This window comes from Triturus cristatus, chromosome 2_1, assembly GCF_964204655.1.
Source record: "Triturus cristatus chromosome 2_1, aTriCri1.1, whole genome shotgun sequence".
Lineage (NCBI taxonomy): Eukaryota > Metazoa > Chordata > Amphibia > Caudata > Salamandridae > Triturus > Triturus cristatus.
In genome coordinates, this window is record NC_140581.1 from 932,711,021 (window position 1) to 932,731,653 (window position 20,633).

Below are 20,633 nucleotides of genomic sequence, written 5' to 3' on the forward strand. Positions count from 1 at the left end.
TGTATATCATGTACCTAATGCTATGCTCAATATAAAATAAAAAAGGTAAACTGGTGCTGTTTAATAGCCTTAGTTAAGATTTGTTCCTTAAACCTATAATCCCCAAAATTGACCAACATAGTCATTGGGAATTTTGCATTGGGAGGGAGACGGACTGTCAGCCGATGTGCTTGCATAAGAGTTAGATCACCATTAAACTCTGGGAGGACATTATTTTTAATAAATTAATCTACCCACTGTAGAGTCTGCTGTCTCTCAAGGCCTTCCGGGATACTCAGAATGCGGAGATTGGAGCATCTAGAGTAGCTCTCTAATTCCTCAAGTTTATACTCCAGTGCTGCTCTCTGGCTCTGGAAGGCGGCAACTTTATTATTCATAGTTGAAACTTGGTCCTCCAACTGCGAGATCCTAGTTTCTACCTAGAGAATCCGTGTCGACACATGAGCCATGCTTTCTTCGATTTTAGTTAAACGAGCATGGATTACGGCGATCTCAGCAGATTGGAAGGCTTTCAGTTCTCGTATCTCATCCAGAATCAGGTTGAGGAGGCTCTTAGCGTCCCATTGCATGGAAAAGGATCTGTTTTCCTGAGAGGGGTTTTCTTGAGTTGCTTCTAGCCTACCTTCAGACTGCGAAGCCTGCGGGTCGGAGGGCATAGACTCTACTGGGTTAGTCCGGACAGCACCCACATTAGCAGATAGTCCGATGAAGAACCCCCCCCCCCCAAGAAAGCATAGACTCTACTGGGATAGTCAGGGCAGCGTCCACAGGAGTAGATAGATGCCGATGACCGGCGGATGCCGATGACCGGCTGACCACGCCATAGCCACACCCCTCTCCTTCCTCTGAGGCCGAAGCCAAGGTCGACGCTAATGTCAGACGGGATGCTGCTGAGCTCCGCGAATTCACCAGCGGGAGCCGGGAAACAGGATTGGAATGAAAACAGCACAGAAGCGGTATAGCGCGGACGTATTTATGTATTGACCTATCTTGCATGGCCCAGTGCAGGTGCCTACACTGGCGTAGTGGATCTCCATTTGGGTAACCACCTTTGCTGAAAACACTGAGGAAATCTTACTGGCTCCCTATTGAATTACTGCGCCTCCATGTTTCATCAGTCTGCATATTGCCTGCCGGTGCTCCTTGGCATCAAAGGGAGTAACTGCCTGTGGGGGATTTAGACTCACCTCAGGAAACCACCATTGCTGAAAACTCTGGGCTTTCAACATACTGGTGTTCAATATGCAGACATCGTTACAGCCGTATTTCGACCTGAGGCAGTTTACCGGCTAACCTAAATATCTCCTGGTTATGTCTTGCAGGGCTGGCTTTTGTGCTACTGGGAGCTGTAGTTTTTTACTTTTTTACTTTTTGCCACTGGGACCACCAGGTTTCTCTCCAAGAGGAGGTAAGTGCACGTATTATCCTTACCCACCAGTGTATGGGAGTCCCCTAAGCCACTTGGTTGAGGGTCGCTGGGGGGGTCCCAGGTAGTAACTTTGGCTGTCCTGTTAAGGGATCAATGTTACAATTACATTATGTGAAATATTACAAAAGACGCTAAAGGAACAATAACAGCCCACTCTGACTCTTCAAGCCTTGGTCAAAGGGTGAAAAAACGAGTTGGAGAGGCTGCTGCTCGGGCAAACCGCTTGGCGGCTGTCAGGAAAGATCTTGACTTGAATACCGAAACCGCTGAAATGGCAAGCTCTGAGGCTGATAATCAAGCTCATCTTGGAGGTGCTTCTGTGGACCTTGATTCGAGTGCTAGCCCATGCTCTATTGCCTCTCCTATGGCAGGCACCTCCATTACATCAGATTTGACCAAACTAAAGACACCGACGTTTCTCGATTCATCCGAAGTAGCCAAGGACCTCAAAAAGTATCCTTTATTCTTCAAATTTAAGCCCGGCTTGTCATCGGCAGAACAGGAGGCGGTAGGGAATGAACCCCCTCCAATTGACAACCCCATGGAAAACCCCATGGATCTGTGTAACAATGGGAATCTTATAGATCCTTTAGATGGCAGCCACTCTCCCCCGCCATCCCCTTCTCGGTGGGTGCCTTCTTCTGGGGGGGGCTCTTCATCAGATCTATCTACTCCTGTGGACACTTCCACTACTCAAAGGCCATGCCTAAGTCATATTTCACCAAGTGGTTCAAAGTGTAACATACACAGTACCCAGGAAAGAGGAAACTGACTGACCTAGTCTTTCTTTATTTACTATGTGAATTTTATGGCAGGCACAAGCACTCCTGGATATTTAGGGATGATGGTCTTGAGCAGAATGAAAGGGAGGAAACAAAAATCAAAGAGCACAGTCTTGGATATATAACCTAGTTTGAGTTTCCTTCTGAATTAAAAGTGCTTAGATGTGATATACAGGCACAGTGTTATATTTATTCAGCTGTGATTCTTTTAGTTTTTCAGACAAAAACTCACTTCAAAATTAAAATGATGTTCATTAGTAACAGTTTGAGGTTGACTGGGACCTATGCACATTTTCAGGCTGGCCACGATTGAGCAGCGAGAGGACACACCAGGCAGGTCAAGTTTTTATCTTTATACATAGTCTCTAAAATGAAATTCTAAATCCATCAGTAGGGCAAGTTTCAAGGCTGGTATGGGTTGCCTAATGACAGATACAATATCATTAAGGTCCAGCTGAATCCATTGGTTTTGGTGTCAAAAGTGGACAGCTCACACACTTCTACTATTTACACTGGACTTATCTGATGCCTGACAGACTGCACAAAATATACCATACTAGGCCGTCGACGTTCCCAAAATATATAGAACATGGCGCCACATTTCTCCATTTGACCTGGGCGTGCAGAGTGATAACGGGATACTGGGATGAGGCGGTGAGGAAATTTGTAAGAGTGACAGGGGTGCGCATCCAACTGTCAAACTGCCACTGCCTGCTTGGCATGATACCCAAACCCAAACAGGGAAATTTGCAGTGTAGATTTGTAAAACTGGGTCTCCTGCTTGCAAAACACCATATTTTGATACAATGGATATCCAATAATGGCCTGCAAATGGCTTCAGGACATGTTGGAATGGACTCTTGCTGAAGTACCTCACCTTACTCAGACACGTACTGATGAGAAGGATGAAGAGGACCTCAGAGACTGGGCGGACATGATGACCCAATTAACAGGTGATACGGAAATGGTGGAGGGCAGTTTGGTCCAGTGGGCAGTACACCAGCTAGAGCAGGCTCTTAAGCAGGATGTCAGAATGCATATTGAGATCCCTGCATTGGCAGGGGCAGTGCTGCCTGGGGATGTGGAGTGTCACTATTTGCATTGTCCTTGTCTCTGTTAATATCGCTTCTGGGGGTGGCTACCCCTAATGTGTGCATAGGGAAACTGGTTTATATTTGTACTGCATGCTTCCTGAGAAAAAAGTTTAAATAGATATGATTTAAAAAAAACTCCAAGTGGACAAAGTTGGATTTTATAGCCCCTGAGGTTGCTTCGTTGCTGGGATGTTTTTTTTTTTTGTCCTCATTTGCCTTTTTGCCGCCCAAAACTCAGCGAAACCACCCTTGGCTTTTTAACCTCATTTACTGGATGCAGTTTGAGAGGGAGGGGAGGGGAGCGGAGGGGGGGAGGCCGAAGCCCTGAGACCAGAGGCTCCCCTTACCCCAAACCCTCCCAGTCACCCAAGAAAACCTTCACCAGCCGGGGAAGGCTAAGGCTTAATCATTGGACCTTTACCACTTACAAGTCAAAACACCCTACACTTCCCCCAAACATGCCAAAAAAGGATTCCAAAATTTAGATCTTTTCTTTGTCTGAAATATCCAGTTTTGCAATATATCTCATAGAACATAACCAGTCATGCTCTGTTGGAGGCGCCGGAGAAACCCATTGTTTGCATATCTCTCTACGGGCCAAAAGCACCGCATAAAAAATAAGCTTGACATTGTTATCTGTGCCCTTACCTTGCAGATCGGATCTTCCAGATATAACCAGCTCTGGGGTTACCTGAATCTGCACCCCCAGGATACTTGACAGAAAACAACTCACGGCCTCCCAAAAAACCTGGATCTTTGGACACCGCAGAAACATATGCAGATCATCTTCACTCGGACTTTTACACTTGGGACACACCACCAGACCTCCTGAACCGAACTTGGAGAGTCTTCGAGGAGTCCAATACGGTCTGTGCACCGTGAAAAAATGATTCCTCCTTAAAAATGCAGGTTTTACAATTTTATAAAGCATAGACATTGTTACTTGCCATTGGTCTTCCGTAGCAAACTCCGGCAAGCAATCTCCCCACAGGGTCTCTGGGAGCGTGAAGGGGCCATCCTCCATTTCAAGCAGCAACCAATACCACAGTGCTATTTCTTTCTTAAAGTCACGAATCGAAAACAGCTTCTCCTCCAGTTCATTATAAGAAACTATTTGATCGCCCATTCCCGACGACCAACTCTGAATCTGTAAATACTGAGGGCTGCAGCAAGCTTCTAGCTTGGAAGACAAAGAGTGACCAAGTGCGAAACTTGATTAAAGAAGTGAAAAGTGACGAGACGGGTTTAATAATTAATGATAATAACGGTATAGCTGCAGCCTTCCGTGACTATTTTGAGAAGGTATTTCAGGAGGATCTGGTGGTGGAAGATCAGGCAGTTTTAAGATGGGTGGAACTTCTGGTCCCTTTATCGGAGGAGTTGAAGGTTGTTCTGAATCAAGAGATTACGGAGGGAGAGGTCGAGGTGGTTATGAGACAGGGAAAGAGAGGCAAGGCACCGGGCCCAGATGGCCTTCCAGTGGAAATTTATAAAGTCCTGCTTGGAGTTTTAACTCCTATTTTGACACAGTTGTTTAATGAGATTTTCACTTCACTCCCACCTTCGTGGAACTAGGCAAATATTACGCTTATTCTTAAACCAGGCAAATCTCCTAGGAATGTTGAATCGTATAGACCTATCTCCCTCTTAAATACCGACTATAAGTTCTTTGCCAAAATTATTGCTGGGAGGCTGAATAGTGTGATTTCACATTTAGTTCATGAGTACCAAAAGGGTTTTATTAGAGGTAGACAGATGAAGGAGTTGACCTTTTCCCTTATTGGCTCTATAGATATAGCCTCCGCCTATGATCTACCCTTGGCGGTCATCGCTTTAGATGCCGCAAAGGCCTTCGACCGAGTTAATTGGGCTTATTTGCACACCCTAGTCAAACATCTAAATTTGGGAACAAATTTTTGTAAAATTCTATCAGCTATTTATCAGGCCCCCATAGCAAGAGTGCTGGTGTCACTACTTCTGTTTGACCTCTATATAGAGCCTCTTGCTCGTATGATAAGACTTTCTGAGACGATTGTGCCTTTTGAGGTCGGAGGTTGGTCTAAGAAGGTCGGGCTGTATGCAGACGATATAATAATTTACACCTCTAAACTACAACAAACTATGACTTATGTCCTGGATATTACAAAAGAGTTTGAATCTGTTTCGGGCTATGATGTTAATAAGGAAAAAACTGCAGTTATGGCCTGGAACATGAATACTGAGGGAATCTTGTGTAAAAAAGATATGAGGTATCTTCGACTAAGGATAACTCATAACCTAGCGGATCTTACCAAGGTTAATTTTCTCAGGCTTAAAAAGGAAATAAGTGCTAATCTAAGGGGTTGGTCGCATTTACCACTCACTTTGTTTGGCCGTGTAAATTTGGTCAAAATGATGATCTTGCCAAAGTTAACATTTTTGTTTGAAACAGTTCCCTTGTCTTTTAAGAAAGAGTGGTTCTTAAAACTTCAGAGTGAGATTGGCACTTTTCTTTGGGCATCTAAAGGTTCGCGCCTTTCTTGGAAGAAGCTAACGAGACGGTTGTTGAAGGGTGGTTTGGCGGTGCCGGATTTTCAACTTTACTCATGGGCATTTTTGTTAAAAAATAGTAGGATGCTGCTGAATACCCCGACGGATTCAGCAACTGGCAGAATGTTTGATGTTATGCTGAAGAAGCAGGACTATAATGAGAATGGATTCATGTACAAATTTGCTGATCCGAAATTCTTTAAAAAGGTCAGGTTAAAGGTTCTAAGAGATATCGCGGAGACATGGTACAGAATCAGGCGGGTTTTAAAGATTCCATATTATAGCCAGAAGGCTTCAATTTGGGATGCCCCAGGATCCCCACCCTGGTCTAAGGATCTGCTGGCTTGTCCTTTAAAGGAGAAGGGTCTTCAGTGATGGGAGCATTTATTCCCGGATGGATCATTAATTTCATGGGGTCAGTGTGAGAAGGAGTGGGGTTCCAGCTTGCTGGGATGGGTTTGCCACCTCCCCCGGATCAAGATTTAACTTCAGATTTGACCACTATTTTAGTTTTGTACATTGCTGGAAACCATAACCAACAATAATAAAATGTAAACATGGAGATCATTCAATATGCTATTTGTAGAATCAACTCAAAACCTAATGAATATAGATTCATACATTTATTAGAAAGCAGAGTTGGTAACATGGTATATTTAGACAAATATGTTGATGTATGGATGAGGTGAGTATGTGTGAAACACAGTGGGGAAACTACTACTTTGGCTGCATCACATTGCCTGTTCAATGAGATGCTATTATTGTTGACTAAGGGCCTCATTATGAGTCTTGGGTCAACGGACCACTAGACTCGTGGGGGGGGGGGGGGCAGGCTGTGGCGGATATCTGACCGCTCTATTATGACCAGGGTGGTTGGGCCGCCCTGGTACCACCGCAATTCCCAGGGATCAGAGATCCCTGGCGGTGGCGTGGAGGTCTTGAGGCCACGGGTTTGGCAGGCCCCGCTCCTGCACTGCCAAACTCATAATGAGGCCCTAAATAACATTTGAATCTATCTCTATAAGAACCCTCTTAGTCGTAGTGTCTGAAGCCAAGGTTCTGTTAGGGGTGCACAGGCTCGCCCCCTTTTATTGTCTGTGATTTGATTAGTCAGCTAGTAGGTAGTCACTTCAGTTCTTGGAGGGTAGTTGATGCCAATTTTTTCAAAGACAATTAGTGAGTCAAAGGTTGGGTTCCACAGCACTGACTATTGCTGGTATCCATGAGCAGAAAATAAACACCTGTTCTTATGGATGGAGAGAACATGATAGATGTTACCATTGCATCTTCAGCTTATGAAAATCTAGTATACTCATATAACATCAGGTAGTTAATTTCAAAATAATCTAGAATGCTTTCTGGGGTAGTTGTGCCTGTACAACCACAGACCCAAAACACATTATTGCTAGTGCTTAGTTTATAGAGTAGTTGCAGCTCATGGGCAATAGCACTAATTCTTGAGGACCAGATCTAGGTCTGGGTTAAATTTTATTTACAATGGCATAATCTTGTGTCATTTCCAGCATTTTGTATAATTACGAGAAATGCCTATGCCTATGAATATGGCCATATGCCACATTGTGTAATTGAGACTTTGTTTGGGTAAACTCCCAACTCAGGAGCATGGGAAGAATGTTAACAAAGTGAACATGAGCTGCTATTGTTCTATTTACAGAAGAATTGGCTCTAGTTTTTAGCAGGAAATGCGCCCTTGTGCCAAAAATGGATCCGGGGCTTATTTCGTGCTAAAAAGTAGTGCTAATGTGGAATCCAGAATTTTGAGCAATGACATATAATTTTGCATCATTCTTTGCCCATTTCACATATTTCCTTGTGGAATGGTTGGATAAACACGCTTTCAATAAACACAATAATAAATACGTCATATAGGTGGGAGATTTAAGCATCACTTATGAGCTGGTCGATAGCGTGACTATCCTGTCTGAACATGAAGATGAGGTGTGGAAAATCTCTCCCCTAGAATCCCCCACCATGAGAAAATGGATGGCTACATCACTTCAGTTAGCGTCCCTGACTCAGAACCATGGCCTTAGAGCATTCAACTGTTGTAAGCACTCCAATAGAAGTGGGGGGAATACATTCAAAAGGGGGGACTACTCAAGCAAAATTGATTATGGTATAATAGAAATACGCTTATGGCCTAGGCTACTAAAACAATGCCTGTGTTATTACTTCTAGCTATTCGCAACCACTTTTTTAATTTGCCATACTCTAAAAAAAATATTGTGTCAATTACTGCTGAAATTGTGGAATTAGATAGGACTTAAACTGAAAATTTAAAGTAGAAGTTAGAAACAATTGTGTGTTTACTGAATCTGCTGGGGGTGCTGGGGCTTGCTAATTCCTTATTACTACCTGAACAATCTGTTTTTTGGGGGAAAACTAGTCACCCGGCGACCATCTTGTTCGGCATCCTACAGAGAGGTTAGTGCTCTAGTGTTTCGGAGCCCTTTTCCTTACTCCTGGCCAGCCTATTTAATCAAGGCCGTAGTGCGGATGGGCACAGCAGGTGCACTGCTGGCGAGCCAACGGGGCCCGAAGGCAAGCCCGTCTGTGCCCAAACGAGACTAGGGGCCGGAATTGCTGGTCCCTCTTCAGGGAGGCTGGTTTACTCTGCCTCCCATCTTTTCGCTTTCTGCCCCTCTACTCCAGGAGTTTGTCTCTCCTCACGGAATCCAGAGACTGGGGGGGGGGGGGGAGTGAGCACACTGGGATTTCATGGCTGTTTATCCCTACCCAGCGCCTAAAGCCCAGACCATTTGCAACCACCCACCCACTAAAGGCACTGACATGCTCAATTCTGTCTGCTTCTGTTTCTTAAAAAATATTAACGGTCACTCACTAGTTAAACATCAATCCGATATTTTGCATTTTTTTATTGTCCATGGCCTGGATGCTGTTTTCTTAACAGAAACCTGGCTTAATGAGTACTCAGTGCTGGACATTGTTGGCGCACTGCCCACTAAATATGGCATACTTAGAGTAGATCGCCAGGATAAAAAATGGGGAGGAATTGTGATTATTTTTAAAGCACAATATGTATGCAAAATGGACACATTCATGATGCCTGACTGTGAGGACTTGTTGTTCTACCTGTCCTTAATTAATAATTTTGCCATGTCCAGCGCTCTAATTTATCACGCTCCTGGACTGGCAGGTAACTGGAGCACCTACATTTCAGAGAATCTCTCCTCGTTTTTCTTAAAATATGCCAACTTCACTATTCTTGGTGATTTCAACATTCAATGTGATAATTTTTCCTGTAAAACTGCCTCCTCTGTTACAGTGGACTTTATGGCTCTGTATGTCCACCTCATTAATATCGCCCCAACTCATGAAGCTGGACATCTGCTCGACCCTCTATTCTCCAACCTGAAGCACCTACAGGCAGACCAGTCAATACCTTTATCCGGGTCCAATCACTTCGCTGTATCTTTTTCTTCTATATCGCTGTGGCACACTGTATGTGGGAGGACCAGCCAGTCTGCTTTAGTAGTAGCTGGTCGAAACTAAATGTCTCTGCTTTGAACTCCACCGTAGGGTTAAACTACCCAACGATGAGCAACTCAGTGGAATCCGACTCACCCATTATCGATAATTGGATTCGGTCCTCACTCGATTCTTTAATCCCTTCTATGTGCAGGAAGCATCACAGAACCCTTTCCCCAGCCCCATGGTTTAATGATGCCTTGCATGAAAATAAAAAGATCTGTGAACTCTTGGAAATAGTCTAGCGGTAGTCCTACTGTGAATGGGACAAACAGAAGTTTAAGTCAACATTAAAGGACTATCATAAAAATTGCCTCTTAACTAGAGCCTCTATCTTTTGTGAAAAAATAACTTCGGCCCAAAATTGCCCTAAAACCCTTTATCAAGTAGTCAAAACATTGTCAGATCCCACGAACATTGCTCAAGTCACCATCTTTTCACAACCTCAGGGCGACTAATTAGCAAGCTTTTTCTCAAAAAAAGTTGCAGACATTCAGGCTTCTTTTTCCTCCACACTTGACCCTAACTGTTGTCAGTTACAACCTGCCCTGTCTTGCTCGCTGATTTCCTTTCAGCCTTTGACAGCCCGACTTTTTCATTGCTTCTTACCGGCACTAAATCAGGCTCACCTTTGAACCCATGTCCACCTTCAGTGTTTCACGAGCTTGCTCCACAGCCTCTGGACCTGCTTATTCAGCTTCTGAATGCATCACTCTCAGAAGACATTGCCCCAAAATCTTGGAAACATGCAATGGTCATGCCCCTGCTGAAAAAGCTGAACGTTGACCCTTTCACCTGGTCCAATCATAGGCCAATATCTCTTTTGCCTACTTTGGCCAAGGTTTTGGAAAACACATGAATATACAGCTCACATTGTATTTGAAATGAAATGGCCTCCTCCACCCCTCGCAGCCAGTTTTCAGAGCAGGCCATAGCATGGAGTCAGCTCTTCTTGGCATCACTAAATATCTAAGGCACCAGTTAGATAATGGGGTATTGCTGCGTTGATCCTCTTAGATTGTAGTGCAGTGTTTCACAGGATTAACTGTAACACTCTTCTCCAAAGATTAGAGGAGATGGGTGTGCAGGACAAGGTCATGTCCTGGCTAGGTTCTTTCCTGCAGAACCGTGCACATTCATCAGCATCACTCAAAGCCTTACCCTTTATCATCTGACATACCTCAGAGCTCCATCCACAGTCCTAGACCTTTCAATCTTTATGTAAGGCCACTTGCAGATATTGTAGAAGTTGGGTCTCACATTCTTTTCATAAACTGACAACACCCAGATTGTGGGCTCCCTGTAATCCCAGGAGGACTGGAGTGTTGAGGCAATGAACATCTACCTTACAAAAGTTTCATCTTGGATGAACGCTAACTCCCTTTAGTTGAATGGGGATAAAACTGAGGTTGTGTTAGTGGGCAATGTCTCATCTCTGATCTGAGGGTATGGTTAATGCTCCCACTCCAGTACCTGTGGTTATGAATCTTAAGAAACAGGTTGTCTATGAGTCATCAATTTACTAAAGTTACTTCTATCTGTTTTGGTATTCTAAGATGGCTCTGGAAAATTCTTGGATGTCTTCTGGTCTCAGCCCAAAGAACTGTAATCCAGTCCTTAAATATCTCCAGGCAGGATTATGGTAATATTCTCTATCTAGGCACCCCAAAGATCTTGCTTAAGTGCCTTCAGATCTTCACTGACTACCAATCGAATGACGAGTGCAATTTAAAACACTATGTTACATGCATAAATGTTTATCTAATTCTGGCCCCATCCATCTCAGATCCTTGGTGTCACCATATAAACCTAGGTGTTTTCTGCGCTCAAGCAAACTAGATATTGCTGTATTTTCCAGAGTAAGGAAAGCCCGGCAAGGAGGTTGATTTTTTTTCTATTTGGGTCCCAAGCTGTGGAACTCCTTACCCCAATCTTTGAGAGCATACCGCTCTCTTTTAGTTTTCCACAAACTGCTTAAAATGTGGTTGTTTTAATGTTCTGTGATAGAGAAGGCATAACTTGAGATATCTGGAGGAGCATAGAGCTGGGAACCCCTTTTTTTGTAGCCATGTGCTCTATAAATCAGTATAATAATAATAATAATAATAGTTTTGTAGACATGGAAGCAATTGAAAGGGATGATAGTGACCACAATGCACTATCTTTGACAATGAGAGGAGTCAATTTTTCCAATATGAGCAACTCAAACCCAACCTCAGCTTGTGATATCACTCCGATGGTCACAAATAATCTCTGTAGCGTAAAATGGGCATCTATTCAGAGAAATCAAATAAATATGTCAGGTTTATACAAAACTGTGGTAAGTGTAGTAGAACCTTATGATAATGCTCCCATACCAGACATCCCAATTGGTCGTATACACCACTTACTTTTTGACAATATCAAGGAGGTATTGCTGAAGGAATTGAAATCCAGAACTCTAGGGGGCCGATTACGATGTAGCCCATAAAGGCTCTGACCTGTCCTCACTATGATGGAGGCGGTCGGAAAGAAAACCGGCCAGTAATCTCAAGGGAGGGCCTTTCCGCCCTTGAGATTACGATGCACGTTTCCGAGAAGGATACCATGCTGGCCTGTCCGACATGGAAACTATGTCGGAAAGCATGTTTGGGGGCCCCCAGCAGGGCCTCATTTGGTGCACAGCCTCTGGTTGAAGGCGTGTCCCCCTGTTGATCCCTGCACCTTGTGACAGCCACGGGGTGCAGGTACGAACAGCACCTCCCATTTCACTTTGGGAGAATGCATTATGTCCGGTTTACGGCCGTAATGTAGGCTCCCATAGTGAAAAGTAGGAATGCGACCGAACAGTGTTCGGTTGCATCCTAATGAGGCGGTTGAGACTGCCTACTGTTTGTCAGGCGGTCCCAGGACTGAGTCGGTGTCGGGCAGAAGGAATTCCACTCGACGTCAAAATCAGGCCGAACGTCTAAAAAAAAGAATAGGACACTTTACAACGCAAACATTTACTACGCATGCCATCACAACACATTTTTGGAAACTACGTTTACAACGCATTCCATTACAACGCATACCATTACAACGCAAACCATTACAATGCATAATACTTTGAGGGCAACAGTAGGGTAGGTATTGGATAGTGTAGGGATAAAAATTACTATTACCACTCCAGTGAGTGCAACAGTAGGGTAAGTGTTGGATAGTGTAGGGGTAAAAATTACTATTCCCACTTGTGAGTGCAACAGTAGGTAAAGTGTTGGATAGTGTAGGGGTAAAAATTACTATTCCCACTCCAGTGAGTGGAACAGCATGGTAAGTGTTGGATAGTGTAGGGATAAAAATTACTATTCCCCATTACTTACCTTATAATGCATTGTAATGGCATGCTTTGTAGTGACATGCGTTTAATGGCTGCGTTGTAATGGCATGCGATGTAAAGGCAGTTGCGTTGTAATGACTGCTTTGTAAATGTAGTGTGTTGCAATGACTGCGTTGTAATGGTTGTTTCCCAAAAAACACCACTTTGTTTAATAATTGTAGAGAAGCAAACGTTAAATCGCTTGTGGCTCTTAAGACATGAAATAAGTGAGTCATTGTTGAAGCAATCACAGAATACACTTCAGCGTTGCATAAAAGCAGGAAATCATGGAAAGAGGACAAGAGTTCAGACTTGCTTGAAGCAGTCAGGAATAAAGATAATAGGGCCTTTTGGCATATTGTTGCCCATGGCAGCCTGGACACGATTAGTACTGCTGAGTTCCACATTGAATCTAGTGCATGGGTGCAGCATTTTGCTGGCTTCTATTTTGAATCTCCCCTGGTTAATATTAATCCAACAAAGGATGTGCTTTGCCCTCCATGCATTACACCCCTGCTACAAATAACTGTGCACAAAACCATTAAGGCCATCCAGTCTATGAAAAGTGGCCCCTACTCCTGACAAGATCTTGGGTCACCTTTATAAAATTAACTACAGATATGCGCACAATACATAAACATATAATCAACAGTGGTGGCCGGTACAGTACAGGTGTGCCATGGCAGGGTGGAGGGGCTGGGTGGGCGTGGGGGGGAGGTATAAACAAAAATAAAAATTCACTTACCTGATCGCTGCATCCCTCCTCCGTCTCTCCCCCGTCATCCCTCCGCTCCGACCAGAAGAAAGAAGCACCCAGGCTCCCCTGAGCCAATCACAATGCTGAAATGCAGCATTGTGATTGGTCTGAGCGCCACCGTTCGGTGCTCAGATGGGGAAGTGGAGCCTGGGCATGTTCTCCACAGTAATGCAGCCTGGGTGGAGAACATACAAAGTGCGCATGACAGTTTGGCCACTCCAAGACGGCCGGCCAAACCATCATGCGCACTTTAGAGTACAGCAACCACTCCTTGTCCCCTGCCCGAACCTGGCGAATACTAAAAATAAAATGATAATAACTTATGTTATTATCATTTTCTTTTTTCTTTTACACTGCTCCTCGAGCAGTAAGGCGATGCTCCTCCACCTTAGCGGAGGAGCCGGCACTGATTATCAAATGCCATTCTGAGTGTAACAGGACTTTTGGAGACCTGGAAAGGGGCAAAAATAGTCACTTACAAGAATAGATTAAGGAGACATGTATCATATTTAACTTCCAGATGGGATTCAGAAATAGGGTTTGTTATATAGACCAGGACCTTCTCCTGGTATTATTATATTGGATGCATGATAACTTGAACAAAGAACCCCTGTACTTAGCTTTTGTTGACCTAAGAGCTGTCTTTGACTTGGTCCTTAGAGCAAAGATGTGGAAGGTTCTCTAACAAATTGTAGTATCAGATTATCCATGTTAATATACTTGGATATCAACAACTGTGCACAGTGTAGGAATGGGGAGCTGACTTATCGCGTCCAAGGATGTGTATTCACACCTGCATTATTCTCTCTCTACATCAATCATGTGCTGATTACCTTATTGAGTGTAATTATGACTCCTCAAACCTCCTAGGTGTTAAAATACCTGCCGTTTTATTTGTTGTTGATACCATCTTAATCTCCAAGATGCCTATGGGATTGCAGACCCTTCTTAACAAGTTCTGAGGGCTCTAAGAGCAACGAGAGTTGGAGATTAATGTGACAAAGACAAAGGGCCTGATTACGATGTTGAGCAGAAAGCCTTCGGCCAGCTGTCGGGGCTTTCCGTCCGACCACCATATTAGGATGGAGGCAGTCGGAGTGAAACCTGCGGGGGGGATTCCGACATGCTTCTGAAGGGCTCAAGTTGCTCATCAGAGCATCAGAAGCCACCATAATCCCCTAATGACAGTGAGCCAAGCTCAGCTCCGCTATCGGAATTAAATGGCACTTTCCATCAGCCTTTTTCATGTCGGCTTTTCCAACATGGAAAGGCTGTAGGGAAGTGTCTTTGGGTGCCCCTAGCAGGGCACCCTTCCCCCCGGCTCTCCGCAATTGGGCCTGGCTAAACATCCCTGCACCATGTGCCACATGGTGAATGGATGTTTAAAAACATCCATTTTCAATGACAGCTTGTGCTGTAGGCCTTTTCCGCCCTCCGCGCAAGCGGCCATTATAAAATGGATGTCACCGACTGCCCATAGTACGGTTGCATCCTAATACTGAGGTCGGAATGGCCGACTTAAGGTCAGGTGGTTCCAGACCACTACGGTACCCGACATCGTAATGAGCCCCAGAGTTTATGGTCCTAAATCCCAATAGGCCATTTAAAGGAGGACTATTACAGGGGGAGGTAAAGCCCCTTGAGAGAGTTAGTATTTTCAATAACTCAGGGGTAAATTTAGCTAATACCCTTTGATGGCACTCACAAATTATAAAGAGCTCTTTGATATTGCAACATAGAGTGGCAGCTATCCTGAAATCGTACAGATTGACAACGAGTAGGCCGAGGTTTCCGGTCTTAACAATTGATCATGCAAAGGCTCAGGGTAAGCGCTGGAGCAGAGATTAGGGGTTATTGCAGAATGGATACTTTGCCTAGAGTGGAGAACAAGTTTGTGAGGTTGTTGATTAATTTGCCACAGAGCACTTCTATTGCTCACATTGTTCTTTGATTTAGGTCATAGGAAAATAGCCCATTTAACCAACCTTACACCTCTGCTCTATTGGTTTAGACTCTGGTCCACTCCCAAACTAAAGTTGTGTAAGGATGCATTTGTGGAGTTCAGAGCCCCGGGTAAAAATTGTAGCATATCATGGCTCAAATACATAAAGGACTGGCTCTATTCCTTGAATTTGGGAGTGATATGGGACGATATGCTCTCTATCCTCACTAGGGTTGGTGCAGAGAGACTGTTAAAAGAAAGGTACTGGTCTTATGTACTGGATAGCTGGTGCAGAACAGCTCCACAGAATAGTCAGGTTGAGAACATTTTGGACTGTAAAGTAGTTCCTAACTTTGAGGTTTATCTTGATAACGTCATGCCACCAGCAGCAGCATGTAAAATTTAGATTGGTGACCTTACCCATTAATAGTTTCTACTAAAAATGGGCATTAAAAAACAACAATTTTGAAATATAACCGGCGTGCAAACAAGAACCAGAAACTAAGGAACATGAAGGGCTTCATTACGATGTCGGTCGGAAAGAATTCCATCCGACTCCATCTCGGAATCGTTTCCGACTGGCTTGGGTTCGGAGACTCCGACCGACCGATTACGTTGGTTCCGAACACCGTTCGGTCGGACTTCCATTGACTTCAATGGGAGCCTGTGTTCCGACCGACAACACAGGCTACCATTGAAAAATGGGGCGGTTGCAGAAAACCTTGCACCCTGTGGCAGGCTGCGCATAGTACCTGGCACACTGTGCAGGGTTGCAAAGAGGGGTCCCATGGGTATCCCCACGGGCCCCAACCGTTGATAGGAGAAGGCTCAGATAAGCACTGCTCTGCTAGCAGGAGGAGTTTTGGTGTGGTGCACTTTTGAAGAGGATGAGCGTGGCAACAGCTTGGAACCCATCAGCCTGACTGGGCAACCACTTCGTGCGCCAGCTTGTCCAGTTCTGAGAGAAGATTCCTCGAGCTTGTGCACATCACAGAGTGGGAAGCGCAGACCAGGTAGCAGCTCCGGGAACACAAGGCAACACTCTATTTTCCACTTGGGATGAGCAGCCTAGAAGAGGATCTGGAAGCCTCCTCATCAGAACAGTTACCAAGAACCTCATGAGAAAGGTCTTTTTTTGTTTGTTTTTGGGTCCTCATTTGCCTTATTTCCACCCTCCTTCTAACGTAACAAACCCAGGGGTTTCATGCCTCATGTACTGAACAAAAAGGGGGGGAGCACAAAGTGAGGCCCCCCACAGAGGCACCCTCGTATTTCCGCTGGGAGACCTCATCCTTGTTTAACCGCCAACCAATCCCCAAATTCCCCTGCTTACACAGAGAAGATTTAAAACCAGCTGAGGCAGATAAAAGGCTTAATCATTGAATGGTTGTTTTTTTTTACAATACCCCAACCATCAACCACACCAAGACAGAAAGGGAGTCCAGAATTCATAGCTCTTCCTTACCTGATCCGAAGTATCCAGCTTAGCAATGTATTTCATCGACTGCAGCCAGCCACACTCTATTGGGGAAGCAGGAGATACCCACAGTTTACATATCGCTCTATGAGCCAAGAGTATAGCATAAAATACTAGCTTTGCCCTGTCCTTATTAACGCTACATTGCAGATCTAATCTCCCAAATATTATCAGCTCAGAGCTTACCTTGATCTGCACTTTCAGGACAAGCAATTACTCACGGCCTCCCAAAAGGACTGGATCTTCAAACAACGTACAAACATATGAAGGTCATCTTCATTTGGACTGCCGCACTTAGTGCACACCAACACTCCTCCTGACCCAAATTTTGACAGCTTTCGTGGAGTCCAGTAGGCCCTGTGCATGGTAAAGAAATGGTTCCTCCTGAGATACGAAGGTTTGACTGGTGGTTGGGAAGAGGGGTCCCTTTGATACCCCCACTGGCCCCATTTGTACGTCTATGGTGAAAGACTGATTCCGGCAGCCGTTTCGTCTTGGGCAAACCGAACCGAATCGGAACGGCTGTCCAAATCAGTCATCGTAATCGCTCATCCGGAAACCTTGTCCATAGAACGTACGAATCAGCTCTGAAGAACTCGGGCTGTCCAGATGCTTTTCAGAACAGATTTGAACTGCTCGAACGGTTTCGGGACATCGTAATCGGTCATTGGGAAATCTATAAGATCCGGTAGGAAACCAGGGTTCCGAATCGGATTCTACAGTACAGAATCCTATTCAGAGCCTTTCCAAACGACATCATAATCGGCTCCATAGTAGTAACTTACCCTCAGATTTTGTCAATAAGCCAAAAGTAGTACATTTTCTTCTAAAGTGCAAATTACTCAAAGGCATAAGTTACCTTTGTGAATCAGGCCCATAGAATTTCAGATCAGTATATATGTACGTTTTTTTCTCAATACAAATCAATGGTGCTCAATCACGTGACAGAAACTTGTTACTTTCAGCAAAAACGTATTTAATGAACAGGTGGTGGGACTTCTCCCTTAAGAATCACCGAACATCCTCGAGGAGAAGATATCATTTATAAAAACAGTACTATGAAAGCAAGGTTTTGCACCTTGGAAATGTGAAAATTTACTACCTTGAAAGCATGGCTTCCGGGCCTACTTCATCCATGAATATTAGCAAGCATAGTCCTAGCTACTGGAAGGTTTGATCATAAAACTTTGGTATAAATTCTTGATCAAATGTGCAAACATTAATACTGTAATGCATAGGAGTAAATTATCATGATACAAACAGGATTTAGGTTTTCAAAGCCACACTCTTTTTTCCATAAGGAAATATTCTATCTTACAACAGTTTAATAGAGGACAGTCAAATCACTTCCAATTTTATCTCCTCAATATCACTTATCATATTAGAAATAGCAATAGTGCAATTATTGACAGTTTTGTATTTTTGCAAGAGTGTTGGATGATACACAATATTAATTTAATTGCTATGTGTGCGACAACCACAAATACAATAATTCCAATAATTGTTTGGTATATTTTCACACCTCAATGGCTGAAAACCTCCCCCAGCCACGTCCAGATGCCATTCGGACTTAGATCAGGAACACTTTGTATCACATGTAACTTTTCTACACTATCCTTAATTGTATCTGTCTGTTTGTGTATGCTAAGAGATCTTTTAAGGAGATGGGTACATTATAAGTCAGTACAATTGAGCAGACTCCCCCTTTGGTAACCAAAAGATAATCTCAGGCCAATCTATTTTGTTTTGGTAGGGGCAGCTGTTAGACATGGCATTGTTGGCGTGGTTTTCCCTGACTTTTTGACGTCTGACCTCCTGTTTTGCAGACTTCATTTTTGCTGCCTTGAGGACTCTGGGCATTTTACCACTGCTGACCAGTGCTAAAGTGCACGCGCTCTTTCCCTAAAACATGGTAACATTGGCATATCCACAATTGGGCCATGCACCCTGGAGTCATGTTGCAAGGGGGCCTGCATTGAGGAGATGATTGTTTTTGTGCCGGAAGGTACACCTTCCTGCACAAACATAGTCATTGATGGCATTTTCCTCTTTCTATTGCTTAGAAAGGGGAAAAAACAAGGAGAGATAAAATTATTTCTCCACGGCGTAGGATTCTCACAGATTCCCAGCTTTACAAAACTTTATAAAGCTGGGAATGTGTCAGGTTCCATGGATGTTGCGTGGGAACAATCACAGCAACACCCATGAAACGACCCTTTCAAGCAGAGTAATGGATGAAACTGGCCCATATTTACAGGCCCTGTAAAGTCACTGTGTGACTTTATGTGGCCTTGTAAATATGGGCAGGCACACTGCGCCACCGGTGCATCAAAAAAAGGGGTGCACCAGCAGCCCAATGGCCTTGTAAATGAGGCCCCACGACTTTACATTGGGTCTGGCTAGTAGACAGGAGTCAGGAATGATTCCTGAGTGCATTGAACCTGCACCTAAAAAGGTGCAAGGAAAGGTGTATGGATTGGGTGTAAAATCCCTACACATCCCTTTGTGAATTAGGAGCTTGATACAACATCCAGCCGCTAATTTGTGTCCATTGCAAGTCGGGTTTATGTGGATAGGCAATGCCCAGCAAGGTTTTCCATTTAGACCAGCTCGCCGGGGGAGCGGAATTTCAACCTCCTTCCATCCCTCAGCAGACCACCCACCCTAGCTTACGTTTGCTGTCACATTGGCAGACCATTTTGAAACATAAGTGCTCATGGCTTGTCTGCAGAAGCATTCTTGTCTGAAATTGATTCTGAGCAGGCCACTTGTTTTGGCAGCCCCCTCAGCATTTATTGTGTTTCTCAGAAATCCAAAAGAAGTCATTTTTTTCTGGTTCCTGTCCTGTATGTTATTAGCCAGCAGTTTCCCCTGCATCTCACTTGGGTCCAATTAGCTGCTGTGGTCCCCCTTGTGGTACCAGTGCATGGCACATCCTCCATGCCTTCATCTTCCTTTGATACATTGTCTCTAAATCTATCATTTCTGTCTTGAATGGTGTGAGGCCCTTATTCTAGGTGGATTGGAGTTTTTTATGACCCCTACACAAACCCCTGTTTGAGCAGAGAATAGAATACCAAGTTGTGTGAGATTTACTGCACCCAATAAATTCCTCACCCTTTATTAAATTTCAGCAGGTCAAACATGGTGGAATTCGAAGGGCAAATGAGTATTTACTTTGCTATTCGGATTTGGTCTGGTAAGCATTAAAATCTGCAGAATATTTCCGAAAAACTCTGAATTGGTACAGTTTATACCACATGTTGAATTCCAAAATCCAGATAGCTGGATTTTATCTGATGTCATAAATCGCACTTTTACTCTGACCCATTCAGAATCAGGGCCTTAGTGTTTTACTAATGTAAGTGGGCATACCCATTGTTTACTTTCATTTTTAAGTCTATCTGTGTTGTCTTATGTCTTATTCTTTTATTAGTTTGTTCAGCTCTGCATGAGATGATTATAGGTATAGCATCACAAGAATGGCGAAGTTTAGGACTCTGATTCATTTCCTTAGGGTTAAATCTCCTCGGGCTCCAGAGGCCTTTGTAAACAGCAATAGCTGTGAAATGAAAATAAGCATTGGAATGTTGCTCTCCGGACTTCTCCCAGCCATTAGAAGCTCAGAGCACTCCATTGTCTTCAATGGAGCGCTCAACATTCCACTGTTCTAGTATAGCCTTAGAGCCTGACCTAGAGATCTCTACCGGCCATTAAAGGCCCGCTCCAGTGTTTCGGCTCTGGCCTTTAACAAGGGAGCGGGCCTTTAATTGCCT

General features: G+C 44.1%; 1 protein-coding gene across 1 annotated transcript in view; it reads left to right on the top strand.

Annotated features, from left to right (window-relative positions):
* LOC146866111 (protein prune homolog 2-like) overlaps positions 1-20,633 on the top strand; it is a 1,273,164-nt gene that overhangs the window by 844,011 nt on the left and 408,520 nt on the right. The gene's annotated exons all lie outside the window — the stretch shown is intronic.